This window comes from Hyperolius riggenbachi, chromosome 5 (genome assembly GCF_040937935.1).
Source record: "Hyperolius riggenbachi isolate aHypRig1 chromosome 5, aHypRig1.pri, whole genome shotgun sequence".
In the NCBI taxonomy this organism is placed as follows: domain Eukaryota; kingdom Metazoa; phylum Chordata; class Amphibia; order Anura; family Hyperoliidae; genus Hyperolius; species Hyperolius riggenbachi.
In genome coordinates, this window is record NC_090650.1 from 126,513,541 (window position 1) to 126,527,408 (window position 13,868).

Consider the following 13,868-nt stretch of genomic DNA (forward strand, 5'->3'; position numbering starts at 1 on the left):
TGTACACTTACAGGAAGTTAAGAGGGGATGTGTAACTTAGAACGATCGCGGCTTCTCATAGAAGCCAGCGATCGTTCTAATGGGGACTTAGATCAGTCTCCAAGCTAATGGGTGGTGGCTGGAGCACGCATGATCGGTTGCGAGCAGCAGCAGGGGCAGCTTGAGCTTGAGTAGTTAATGCATACAAATAACAAACAGGCCCTTATGCAATTAACTTTTTTCCCCAAGTTTTCTCCTAGTGGATCATTTTTCTTTTTTTATTTAAAGCAGATCTGAGATGAAAAACTAACTATAACAAGTAACTTGTCTATATATCTTATCTAAAGTTTAGGTAATTTACACAGCAAATCTAGCTGCAAACAGCTTCATTAGAAGATTATTATTTCTTCCTGTGATACAATGACAGCAGCCATGTTGTTTGTAAACATTACACAGAGGCAGGCTTATCTGCATCTTGAGCACTCAGCCTGTGAAAAAAAACTAATCCCCCTCCTCCTCCCTCCTCCCCTCTGCCTCTGAAATCTATGGCTAGTAATACCTCCCCCTCCTCCTGTCCAGACTGAGCTCCCATGAGCCCTTGCTACTGTCTGAAAATGCCTTGACTCTCTGAAAACCTGTGGGCGTGGCTTGTTTAGTTTATAGGGAATTAGAGTATTAAAACAAAAACAAATCGGAAAATTGTATACTCACCTTCCGTAATTTTCCTTTCCTGGATCAAACGATGGCGGCATACCTATGGGTTATGGCTCCGCCCCCTGAACCCGACAGGACAGACTACCTATAAATTCTTTGGACCCACCCCCTCCAGCCATTCTTGGTGAAATTCAGTCCTCGAATGGACAAGAGGGAGGGATTCGTATGCCGCCATCGTTTGATCCAGGAAAGGAAAATTACGAAAGGTGAGTATACAATTTTCCGATTTCCTGGACCAAACATGGCGGCATACCTATGGGATGTAACAGATCACACTTGATGGAGGGAATGCTGCAAATGCTGCAAAAGTAACAACATTTATTTACACAGATAATACAGCTCTTCCAAAATCCACAGAAGACAAGACTGCAGGATCAACATGATAATGTTTTAAAAAGGTGTTAACAGAAGACCATCCTGCTGCTCTACATACAGATTCCACAGAAACCTTAGAAAACATGCCCAGGAAGCAGCCATGCCCGTGGTAGAATGAGCATTGATTTCTCTAGGCACAGGTAACCCCTTAATACTGTAGCACTTCTGAATAGTCTTTACTAGCCATGAAGCAATGGTTCTGGCTGTAACTGGTGTGCCCTTCCTAGGACCTCTGAAACTAACAAATAAATGATCGGATGATCTGAAAGAACCTGTAGCTTCTAGATATGATCTGATTGATTGTCCCACATCTAGAGGATGATATTCCCCTTCCGAGAGAAATGTAGGCAGAGAAAGTTCTTGGTTCAAATGAAACTCAGAAGCAACCTTCGGTATGAGGTTCCTCTATGCACGTTTCACCCATGACTGCCAGCCTATCCATACCTCAAACATAATTGTTAAGTTTGCAGATGATACGACTGTCATTGTGTGAGAATCCGCTCAGCTGCATGCGCAGGCAGGCAGCCTTTTGACCATTGTTTAGGTTTGCATGCTGCAGGACTCTGGAACAGAGACCTGTCTTTCCATTGCAAGTTCTGGTCTGTTCTCTTGCTGGGGAATTTGCATACATTCGTTATGCAAATCCCCTACCTGCCTTATTTGATGACTGGCACTATAAGAGCTTTATGTTTCCCAGAAGGCTTTGCTGGTCATTTCCCTTCCATGGTCTGTTCCTGATGGACACTGCTGGAGTGTCAGCCATTGCTATCTAGTATAGTTAATTCCTGGGGGTTGCTTTAGGCTCCCCTTCTAGCCCAGTCAGGTTGTATTATCTGTTTGTTTGTTCTGTTGCCATTGTCCTGTCCCAACGGTGGTCGACAGGAAATGGTTCTGATCTCTGTTCTTGGAGTATAGCTGGTGCAGCAGTTGCTACCAGCTATCTCTTCTGTTCTGTCTCCTGGGATCGCGCTAGCCACTTTTTGCTAGCGCTGGGGATCCTTCTGTTCTGTCTCCTGGGATCGCGCTAGCTACTTTTCGCTAGCGCTGGGGATCCTTCTGTTCTGTCTTCGGGGATCGCACTAGCCACTTTTCGCTAGCGCTGGGGATCCTTCTGTTCTGCTACTCTGTACCTGGATCGCGCTAGCCACTTTTCGCTAGTTCTGTGGATCCTATCTCTCGCTTGTCCCTGTTTTCGTGTGTCTGTCTTGTCTGCTACGCTTGCTGGAGGCTCGGTGAGGTAACCATTAAGCAAGCGCTCGCGTCCTCTGTTTCATGTTTGTCTGTTAATGGTTAGTTAGGCGTGCTTGTCTCTATTGTGCTTATCACGTGGAGACCGCGCATAACCGCATGCACTGTTGCGAATGAGTGCGGTGTTCGCGGTTAGCTAGCGTTTGTTATTTTCCGTATCTCCTTATTGTATTATTTGCTGTGCCTTTGCTACCCTCGTGCCCTGTTTTGCTCAGTCTAGTGTCTCTGTCGACAATCGCCATTCTTGCGATTGCATTCCCACTTCGTTTCCGCCGTTGTGTGTTCACCGTCGCTGGGTGGCGACTAGTTTGGTGGACACACATTGGTTCTGTCCCTTTGCTCTGTTTCTTGTGGGCTATCCAGCCCTGCCTGATCGTACCTTGTCCTGGATCTGTACAATTCCCGTCTGGCATCTGTGGCTGTGCAGCGACTGTGTTCGCCTGCACTCCACAGCGCCATCTGCCGGGGGAATTGCCCTCTGCGGGTGCATAGCACCTATCCTGGGTGTCCTCAAATATATGCTTGTGGAGGAAATCCGCCGCGTCAGCGCACGCCTGGTGCGCTGACCGCGAATACGATTCCACAATCGTTACAGAATGACCAGCCCAACCAAAATTCCCAGGGCAGAGGGAACCTTTGATTTGCTTCAGATGTCATTGCCTGAGACAAAAGCGTATGTGGATCCTATTATAGGTAGGATCGCACACTATATTAAAGCAGTTAAAAAATCTGTTCTCGTTCCTGATCCCCACCCATATGGAGATTATCTAGATACCGGGTTGTTTGAACCACCGTTCGCCTCATGGGAAATCGGGGCCTTGGTGGAAGAATTTGATTTTGATTGGAAAACCTTTTGCGATTTTTACATCGCAAAAAGCGCGGATGTCCTGAACGATTGTATTGACTCTATGTGCCTTTTGATTGATTCTGATGAATGTGACGAGTGTGTTGTGGATCTGGTGATGTATGTGTGGCAGATCATTTTGGATGAATTACACACACACCAATCAATTGACCCCAATAAAGAGGTAAAAGATTCCCGTTCTGTTCCTGCTCCAGTTCCATCTGTAGACTGTGCGCACTATGATTGTTCATCCTTTGTTAAGTGTGCATGGGAGCCCCCGTTTGAGAAATGGGAGATCGAGCTCCTGGTCTATGAATTGGAATGTGATTGGAGATCGTTTTGCAATCATTACCTTTCTAAAAACGAAGCAGTTTTGTATGCGTGCATTGAGTCTGCGTGCACTTTAATCAAGACTGGTGAATGTATCTCTGACTTTGTGACTCCGCTGTTTGAAGTGTGGAGAATGATTTTGGATGAACTACATGCGCTTCAAGCTGCTAAAAACACATTGTCAGCGGACGATTGTTCCAATCCTCTGGATTTAAAGAAAGTGAGTTTTGAATGCATTCCCTTTCCCAAAGCAACTGAGTGTTTGAAGTCTGAGTGCAAGTCGTTCAGAGCGGTTGCTTGTGTGGAAGTTGAACCAGTGCGGTCTGATGTCGCCCCCGCACGTATGGCTGCGAAAGGTCTGTGTGGTCCTGTGTCTAAGGAAGACAGATTTTTTCCCTCAGGTTCTCTAAGATCGTCCGTTTGTGAGCCTGCCATGGGGAAAATTCCTAAGTTATGCAACTTTAAGAAAATTATTGATGTGTCTAATAAAGTTTCTCCTGTTGTTGTCGCCACTTCTTTTGCAAATGAATCTATGTCTTATTCTGTTCGCACCTGTGCAGGCCTGTTGCCTGATGACAGTTGCTCCAGTGTTTCTGTCCTAGATGCCTTGCAGTCTGCTCCGCAGATCGCGGAGGTTTGCGCTATGGAAGCGTCAGTTTCGCAACCTAAAGCGATCTTGGATCCGCAAATTTTGCGTTCTGACTCCTCGGATTCGACATTGTTAGCCGAATCTAAGAGTGAGACAGCGCTTCGGTTTTGCGAATCTGATGCTGAAGCTTCTTTGCCTTGTCCAGAGAAGCTTTCTCTGAACCTGCCCTGTACCATGAATGAAGGCATGATGTCCACTCGCATTGACATTTGCGAGTCTGATTCTGAAGGAAGTATTGACTCTCCACCCAGTACTCTGGATGAGTCAATATTACCTTGTTTAAAATCTCCTGCAGTGACCCTAGAGGCTCGTCTAGGTATTGCAACCATTGTTACCTGTTTCTCTGCTATTTTGGAATTGCAGTCTGGTTTGACTGCTATGGAGGAATCTGCCTGTAGTGAGGCAAAACTCAGAAAGTCAGAGCTAGTTTCACTAGATATTCCTGTGTATCCCTGTCCTGATGATAAAATTCAGTCTCAGTTTATGGTGGAACCTTCCCTGGGACATCTGCCCTGCACACAAAATAAAGTTCAAGTTTTGCCCTGTAACATGGATAGTTCAGAATCCTTCTTAGAAAACTTGGGAAATGGTGTTCCTGAGGTATTGTCTGATGTCCTGGAGATCTCCGAGTTCCTCCCAAAGGGTGCAGAACTTGTAGGAGATGTCTCCTGCCCCCCAGGTCTTTCTGAGGTGTTGCCCACTTCAGTAGGCATTGCTGCCTTGCTGACTACTTTTGCAGCTCTTGTGGAGCTTCATTCATGTGTAGTCAATGATGATATTACAGTTACAGAAAATTCTGAATTTGAGTCCGAGTCTTCTTTTGAAAGACCAGTACGTGTGACCTTTACTCGTGATGATTTTCTGCCCGGTACTGGTTTTGGTCTTGTCGTGTCGGACTCTGAGGTTGGCAGTTCCCCGACATGTCCTGAGGTTTCTCCTGTACTAGTGTACTCCGATGTGCTCTGTGACCCAGAAAGCCCAAGTGTGCCTCAGTTTCCAGCGTACTCAGATGCTTCCTCAGTGGAGACATGTTTCGATATAGCCTGCCTGCTTGCATGCCCAGAAGTGGTCCCTGAAAGTCCTGATCTTGATGGGTGTCCTGCTAATTGTGAGTCTGGAATGATCATAGGTTCCATAGGGGTTCTTGGTGGTTCTCCATGTGAGCCTGGTGAGCGTTCTGGCTTCTTGGGATCTCTGCGGAGCTTCAAGGCGTTCTGGGAGATTCCGGTTTTGCTTGGTGCCCTGAATACGATCAGCAATGGCTTTGGTGTTGTAAGGGACACTTCGAACAGGTATTGTGGCAGGTTTGGTATTCTTGGACGCTCCTTGGAAGGTGGTGGGTATTGTCTGGAGGGTGTCGATGGCTTCTTCTCTGGTGTCCACAGTCCTGATGGGTGTTACGCTGAGACTTGTAGTGCTGATGGGCATGTTTCGGTGGCTTCTGCTTCCGATGAGGTCGGTTTCGGATGGACTGACTCTGGAATTGGGCCTTGTCGGGCTGTCCCGACCTTCATGAGTCTTCAGTTAGAGTTTTGGGATGATGCCAGTTTTGAGGGATGTCTGGAATCCATCCCTAGAGGGGGGGGGGGTACTGTGAGAATCCGCTCAGCTGCCTGCGCAGGCAGGCAGCCTTTTGACCATTGTTTAGGTTTACATGCTGCAGGACTCTGGAACAGAGACCTGTCTTTCCATTGCAAGTTCTGGTCTGTTCTCTTGCTGGGGAATTTGCATACATTCGTTATGCAAATCCCCTACCTGCCTTCTTTGATGACTGGCACTGTAAGAGCTTTATGTTTCCCAGAAGGCTTTGCTGGTCATTTCCCTTCCATGGTCTGTTCCTGATGGACACTGCTAGAGTGTCAGCCATTGCTATCTAGTATAGTTAATTCCTGGGGGTTGCTTTAGGCTCCCCTTCTAGCCCAGTCAGGTTGTATTATCTGTTTGTTTGTTCTGTTGCCATTGTCCTGTCCCAACGGTGGTCGACAGGAAATGGTTCTGATCTCTGTTCTTGGAGTATAGCTGGTGCAGCGATTGCTACCAGCTATCTCTTCTGTTCTGTCTCCTGGGATCGCGCTAGCCACTTTTCGCTAGCGCTGGGGATCCTTCTGTTCTGTCTCCTGGGATCGCGCTAGCTACTTTTCGCTAGCGCTGGGGATCCTTCTGTTCTGTCTTCTGGGATCGCGCTAGCCACTTTTCGCTAGCGCTGGGGATCCTTCTGTTCTGCTACTCTGTACCTGGATCGCGCTAGCCACTTTTCGCTAGTTCTGTGGATCCTATCTCTCGCTTGTCCCTGTTTTCGTGTGTCTGTCTTGTCTGCTACGCTTGCTGGAGGCTCGGTGAGGTAACCGTTAAGCAAGCGCTCGCGTCCTCTGTTTCATGTTTGTCTGTTAATGGTTAGTTAGGCGTGCTTGTCTCTATTGTGCTTATCACGTGGAGACCGCGCATAACCGAGTGCACTGTTGCGAATGAGTGCGGTGTTCGCGGTTAGCTAGCGTTTGTTATTTTCCGTATCTCCTTATTGTATTATTTGCTGTGCCTTTGCTACCCTCGTGCCCTGTTTTGCTCAGTCTAGTGTCTCTGTCGGCAATCGCCATTCTTGCGATTGCATTCCCACTTCGTTTCCACTGTTGTGTGTTCACCGTCGCTGGGTGGTGACTAGTTTGGTGGACACACATTGGTTCTGTCCCTTTCCTCTGTTTCTTGTGGGCTATCCAGCCCTGCCTGATCGTACCTTGTCCTTGATCTGTACAATTCCCGTCTGGCATCTGTGGCTGTGCAGCGACTGTGTTCGCCTGCACTCCACAGCGCCATCTGCCGGAGGGAATTGCCCTCTGCGGGTGCATAGCACCTATCCTGGGTGTCCTCAAATATACGCTTGTGGAGGAAATCTGCCGCGTCAGCGCACGTCTGGTGCGCTGACCGCAAATACGATTCCACAATCGTTACACATTGGGCTTATATCAGACAATGAGGAAGCTGCATACACAGAAGAAGTTAGGAACCTGACTGCATGGTGCGACATTAACAACCTGTTATTAAATACAAAGAAGACCAAAGAAATTATTCTGGACTTTAGGACCACCAAAAAGACCACTCACCTACCGCTAATGATCAATGCAGAGGCTGTGGAGAGAGTTTCCAGCTTCAAATTTTTGGGAGTCACCATCGCAGAGAACCTGTCCTGGGCTGTCAATGCTTTAGCTCTAACTGGCAAAGCACAACAACGCCTCTACTTTCTGAGAAAACTAAGGAGCGTTAACCTCCCACAGAAACTGCTGGTTAATTTCTACAGATGCACTATAGAAAGCGTTCTGACCAATTGCATGATGGCCTGGTACAACAGCTGCACGAAGGCTACTAGAGAAGCCCTGCAGCGAGTTGTTAAAACAGCAGAAGCCATTATTGGCACTGAACTACCATCACTGGACCTTTTGTATAATACTCGCAGCATGAGAAGGGCCAAAAACATTATCAAGGACAACACTCACCCTGGAAATGCCTTGTTTGAGCTCCTTCCATCAGGTAATCGTTTTAGATCAATCCGCACACACACAAACAGACTGAAAGATAGCTTTTTCCCATCCGCCATAAACTTGATGAACTCTGAATCCTCTCTGAAACAATTAACACTGTGTACAAATTTTTAAACATCTGTAATACCTGGCATACTTGTATAATTTCTTCTCTTCCTTGTTACTATCACTATGTTCCCTATATGCACCGTGGGGTTGTCATGAAAAGTAATTTCGTTGTGTTACACAATGACAATAAAGTGAATTGAATTGAAAGTGTAACACTGGCCTAACAACAACTCTATCTGGGAAAAACACCAACAGGTTATTGGAGCAACCTAGTGCCTGTAGCTCCGAGACTCTCTTCCCTGATGCCATGGCTGTTAGGAAGACTGTCCTGAGAACTAAATTCTCCAAGGAGATTGATTGAAGAGGGAAAAACTGAGGAGAAGATAGAACCTCCAAGACCATTGTGAGGTCCCACTTTGGAAAAAAAGGCTTTCTGGGCGGGCGCATTTTAAAAATCGCCTGCACAAACTGATCTACTAGAGGGTGAGTAGCCCATCGATGATTTGTTAAGGCTGAAAGGGCAGAGACCTGCACCTTTATAGCCGCTACACTGAGGCCCTTGTCGACTCCTGACTGAAGAAAATTCAGGATATTCTGGATCTCTGGACACAGACTGTCAAACCCATTCTCCAGAGCATAGGATACAAACTTCTCCCAGATACGATAATAGGTGGAATTCGTAGAAGGCTTCCTTGCTTTCAATAGTGTTTCTACCACCTGGGAGGAGCACCCGAAGTCTGTATACCTCTTCCTCTCCATTTCCAGGCCGCTAAACTCAGTCCGCTGATTCCTGGATGAAGAAGACTCCCCTGTGATAACAGATTGGTATTTGGTGGCAACCTGATTGGATCCTCTATACTCAGAAACATCGCCAACGCGAACCAGAACTGCTGAGCATTGTGCATATTGGGGTCAGAACTGCTGAGCATTGTGCATATTGGGGTCAGAACTGCTGAGCATTGTGCATATTGGGGTCAGAACTGCTGAGCATTGTGCATATTGGGGTTAAAACTGCTGAGCATTGTGCATATTGGGGTCAGAACTGCTGAGCATTGTGAATATTGGGGTCATATCTGATAAGGATTGTGCATATTGGGGTCATATCTGATAACGATTGTGCATATTGGGGTCATATCTGATAACGATTGTGCATATTGGGGTCATATCTGATAACGATTGTGCATATTGGGGTCATATCTAATAACGATTGTGCATTTTGGGGTCATATCTGATATCGATTGTGCATATTGGGGTCATATCTGATAACGATTGTGCATATTGGGGTCATATGTGATAACGATTGTGCATATTGGGGTCATATCTGATAACAATTGTGCATATTGGGGTCATATCTGATAACGATTGTGCATATTGGAGTCATATCTGATAACGAGTGTGCATATTGGAGTCATACCTGATAACGATTGTGCATATTGGAGTCATATCTGATAACGATTGTGCATATTGGAGTCATATCTGATAACGATTGTGCATATTGGGGTCATATCTGATAACGATTGTGCATATTGGGGTCATATCTGATAACGATTGTGCATATTGGGGTCATATCTGATAACGATTGTGCATATTGGGGTCATATCTGATAACGATTGTGCATATTGTGGTCATATCTGATAACGATTGTTCATATTGGGGTCATATCTGATAACGATTGTGCATATTGGGGTCATATCTGATAACGGTTGTGCATGTTGGGGTTATTGAACGTGTTTTTTGTTCAAATCTGCTCACATTACGTGAATTTTCTTGAGAAAACCTGCACAATTATGTGAATTTTCTGGGGAAAGGGTCACCAAAACTTGGGCCCTCTGTCTTTGCGTTGCACTTTTAAAGGGAACCCGAGGTGAGAATAATATTGAGGCTGCCATATTTATCTCTTTTTAAGCAATACCGGCTGCCTGGCGGCCGTGTTGGTCCTCTGCCTCTAATTCTTTCAACCATAGACCCTGAACAAGCATGCAGCAGGTCAGGGGTTTCTGACAATATTGTCAGAGACTCAGAACTGACAAGATTAGCTGCATGCTTGTTTCTGGTGTAATTTAGTTCACTACTGCAGCCAAATAGATCAGCAGGGCTGCCAGGCAACTAGAATTGTTTAAAAGGAAATAAATATGGCAGCCACCATATCACTCTCACCCTGGGTTCACTTTAAATTACAGTTAGCCCCGCCCTCATCCGGTCATGACCACGCCCATTTTTCCGGTGCGGCGCACTTTGCGCGCCACAGGTTGTAGCCACACCCATTTTTTGCCACGACGCAGATCGTCAGCTCCCCCGGAAATTGGTCCAGCCCCTGCATAGCACCCCCTAAAAAAAATTCCTGGAGCCGCCACTGCCATTCAGACCTTTTTTTGTCTGGAAGTGGTCCTTAAAAGAAAAATAGTAATTTTTGGCTAATAAGCCTTCTAAGAATCTATTCCTGTACACTTGCAAGACTTACTGGCCAAAAGATTACTCTTTTCCTTTTTTACTATTATTTATCATTGTGATCCACACATTGCCAGATCTCCTTGAGCACCTCTCAACCCGTTTCTAGTTGTACACTCTCTATGTGAGGGAAGGGCCTTTTGGCCCCATTTTTTAGAGAGAGCGACCAACGCAAAAGAGACCCTCGTCCAAACACTCGAGTGCGGGACAGGCGTTCCCGAAGTGCGCAGAAGGTGGTTGCATTGAGCAACCCAGGTTTGTGAGTATTCTGTTTTTGTATCTATACCCAGATCTACAATTAAACGACATACTACACCATATTGGGCTCGTGCTCTCTGTCAGGAACCGGCCCGCGTACGGTTCCCGACTGCGGGTTTGACCAGACTGAGAGGGGAAGCAGCCTTAGTCAAGCTAAAACAAGGCTGGGACCCCTCAGAACACCTCTCACTGCCACCACTAGCGGTTCGCTAGACACTTCCACTCTGCTGTCGAGTCCTCAGCGCGCACTCCGCGTTTTCGTATTTGGGTCAGCGTTGCGCTTAGGCCAAATACGGGAACGTCACGCACCCACACACACACACAGTTGCAATCTTACACTGTCGTGAAGCAAAGACCCACTAGCAGTCGTTCCGAATGATACTGTTAGCCACTCTGCTGTCGCTACTCGCACTGGCGTTGTTCGTACGTTGGGTCAGCTGCGCGCTTAGGCCAACGTAGGAAAAACGCCCCCCACACACAATGCAATTACAATTTAATACGGTAGTGTTGCTCAAGCGTACAATTAGGCATGAACTTATACACGGTTACATTTCAGTCTCTTCTAGGCTATGAGTGTTAGTTTAGTACGGCAGAAGTCAAACTTATTAAATAATAATTTAATATTCTAGAAAAACGTAGAACAATGCAGAACTTAATATATACAAAAAGATTACAAAAAGACAAAGTAAAAAAGTTACACAATTAAGAGTTACAAAGATACCACACACGGATATTTGAGTAAAAATAAACGGGGGAAAAAAGAACGTTACCAGCTTAGGTTAGAACGTTGTTTGACGGGAGGACGTCGTTTCGACCAGGAGTCGCGATCCTCCCTAGCTATTCGCTACCTCCGAGAGAAGACAGTCACTAGGCATCCGCCTCTGCTTTTTATACTCTGAGCTACACCTGTAGGCTGCAACTTCCTTGGGGAGGGGAGGAACTAGGTTTTAATTAAATCTCAGACATATTCCATTTCCAGGTAAAAGTCCATACATCAAAGATTGTGAAGTGAGCCTTTCAACTCCAGGTGAAAACTTGATTACGGCTTTTTCCTGTCTCAGTTCTCAGACATAAATGGGATTTCCAGAGATCCACATACATGAAAAGGGTACTATAGCACCTCCACTAATGATTTAATTTCCACAGGTAAAAAATGGTATCAACAGGACTTCACCCATTTCTAATAGCCTGTCATGTACATTTCAAACGTTCCTGTGTTAGTCTCCAGACTCTGGTCCTCTGGCTTTGTGTATTGAGACAATGGGCCGTCTCCTGAGTTCAAAAGCCAGGCAGATAATCCCATTAGCACTCTCAGAGGAACTGCATACAGACTCAAAGCCTCTCATATGGTCAAGACAATCACCCATTTCCTTGCCCCAAGCAACTCAAGGTAACCTGCTCCCTTCTGGCAGAAAAAAATGAAAGAATATGTTCCTGTTATCCTTAATATCATCAGCACCTCAATATATCTCCACACCTCCGCCGTTAACTTGGTGCAAGGCAGATGATCTTCCCAGATTATCCTGCCAGCACCTACATTGTTGGTTCTGCTTGACGGGACAGTCCATCAGCATTCCCATGATTGCTCCCCTTCCGGATAGCGCTGGCAGGTGATTCTAAAGAATCATCCTGCCAAAGCCTACATTGACGGCCTGGCCGGGTGGGGTAAACCTTTAGCATCCTCAGGAGGGTTCCCCACCTGTCAGTTAGCTCCAAGCTACACGACTGGAAAGCTAGGTCAGGTTGCTGCAATGTGTCATTGCCCTTGGCAACCTGACGTAACCAACCAGGGGAATGCGGGTCAGTGACGACCGTGAATTCGTGACCATAAAGACAGTGCTGCAGCTGGGGAAGGGTCCCCACAGTCGCTACACGCACTCTCTCTATAGTGGCAGGGCCTATCTCTCGGTCCCTTTGGGGAACGATTATCTGCCGGTCTGCCTCCTCCACTTCGGACAGCTCAGAGGGAATAACTTCCCAGGACCCTCTCAGCCCGCCCCTCCCAGCTGGTGACCTGCTGGCTAGCCCCCTGAGCTCTTCCAGGCTGCTGTCAAATCGAACAGCCCCAGAGAGCTCAGTGCTGCCTGTCACACATTCCAGGAAGGCTGCAGACGGAGAGGCTCCTGGGCCCTCCGGGCCAGGTTCCGAATTGGATGTGGCTGACCCAGCAACATTTGCCACTTCGGTGGACAGTCCCTCTGCTGTAGACCCGCTAGCGCTGCGGGTTACCACTGCAGCTGAGGGAGTGCCCACATTATACACATCATGAATCACATCACATTTGGTCTTAAAAACATCTGAAGGGGAAAGATCTGGCCTGGTGCCGTCTGCCCCTTCAGTGGGCAATCCATCTGCTGCAGCCCAGCGAGCCCGGCTGGTTACTCCTGCAGCCGACGGAGTGTCCACCTGACACACAGCATTATGTAGCACAACACATATGACATCAGCATTATCCATCTTACACATATTGACATTTAGAACATTACATTCCACATCAACATTATCTGCTGCATTATACCCAGTGCTACCCAGCACTTCACAAGTAGCATCAACAGTTCTTGCATCGATCGCCTCGATAGTCCATGCGTCATAAAGGACATCATCAGTTTCTGCATTCTCCAGATCAACATGTCCCACTCCAGGCCTAGGCACTGGAGAATCACTAGGGCTGGCTCCTAGCAAACAGTCCATAGCCCCTGGGGCCTCGCCAGCACTCCCCATTTGCACAGCATTATCAAACAGTACCTTGCAAGAGTCCTGAACTTCTGCTGGGGATGCAGGCCCCACAGGGTTTGGAGTAGGCTCATACCGGGCCACTAACCATCCCAGGTCAGTACCCAGCAAAACGTTGGTGGGGATTTTGTCGGTTACCCCAACTTCTTTCAATCCGCTGCCGGCCCCCCAATTCAGGTGGACCAAGGCGGTGGGTATGGCTGGGGTGACACCCCCAATTCCTCTGACAGCAATCATTTTCCCAGGTATGTACTGCTCCGGGTTCACAAGCAGGGGATGTATGAGAGTCAATTCTGCTCCAGTGTCTCTCAGCCCAGTGGCAACTGTACCCCCAACCGTGACAAGCTGCAGTTTCTCTGCATAGCCAGTGGCATTCCTGGTAGCACACAAAGCCATTGGGACTTCACTGGCATTTGAGGCCTCACTGGATTTTGGGGCCTCCCTTTTCCTCTCTGGGCAAGTCGTGCTGATATGACCCACCCTGTCACATACAAAGCATTTCCGAGTGTCAGGTTGCTTGAATCCAGGAGACAGCGGTGCTTGCCTCCTCTGGGTGCTGGGTGAAACAGGTTTAGCAATCTGTTCTCCTCTCCAGCTGGGCGTAGTAGTCCTCCGGGACTCAGGTGCTCTATGGGCGGTGTAGGCATCGGCCATTTCCGCAGCCTCATCCACTGTCTTTGGTTCTCGATCCAGCACAAACAGCCGGACC

At 47.3% G+C, this 13,868-nt stretch overlaps 1 long non-coding RNA gene across 3 annotated transcripts in view; it reads left to right on the plus strand.

Annotated features, from left to right (window-relative positions):
* LOC137517499 (uncharacterized) overlaps positions 1-13,868 on the plus strand; it is a 196,935-nt gene that overhangs the window by 11,962 nt on the left and 171,105 nt on the right. The window contains exon 1 of one of the 3 annotated variants that reach the window (XR_011020549.1): positions 1,042-1,208. The exons of the other annotated variants lie outside the window; for them this stretch is intronic. This is a non-coding gene — a long non-coding RNA (uncharacterized lncRNA). Of the gene's footprint in view, positions 1-1,041; positions 1,209-13,868 lie in introns of those variants that run through there. 3 annotated transcript variants of the gene reach the window in all.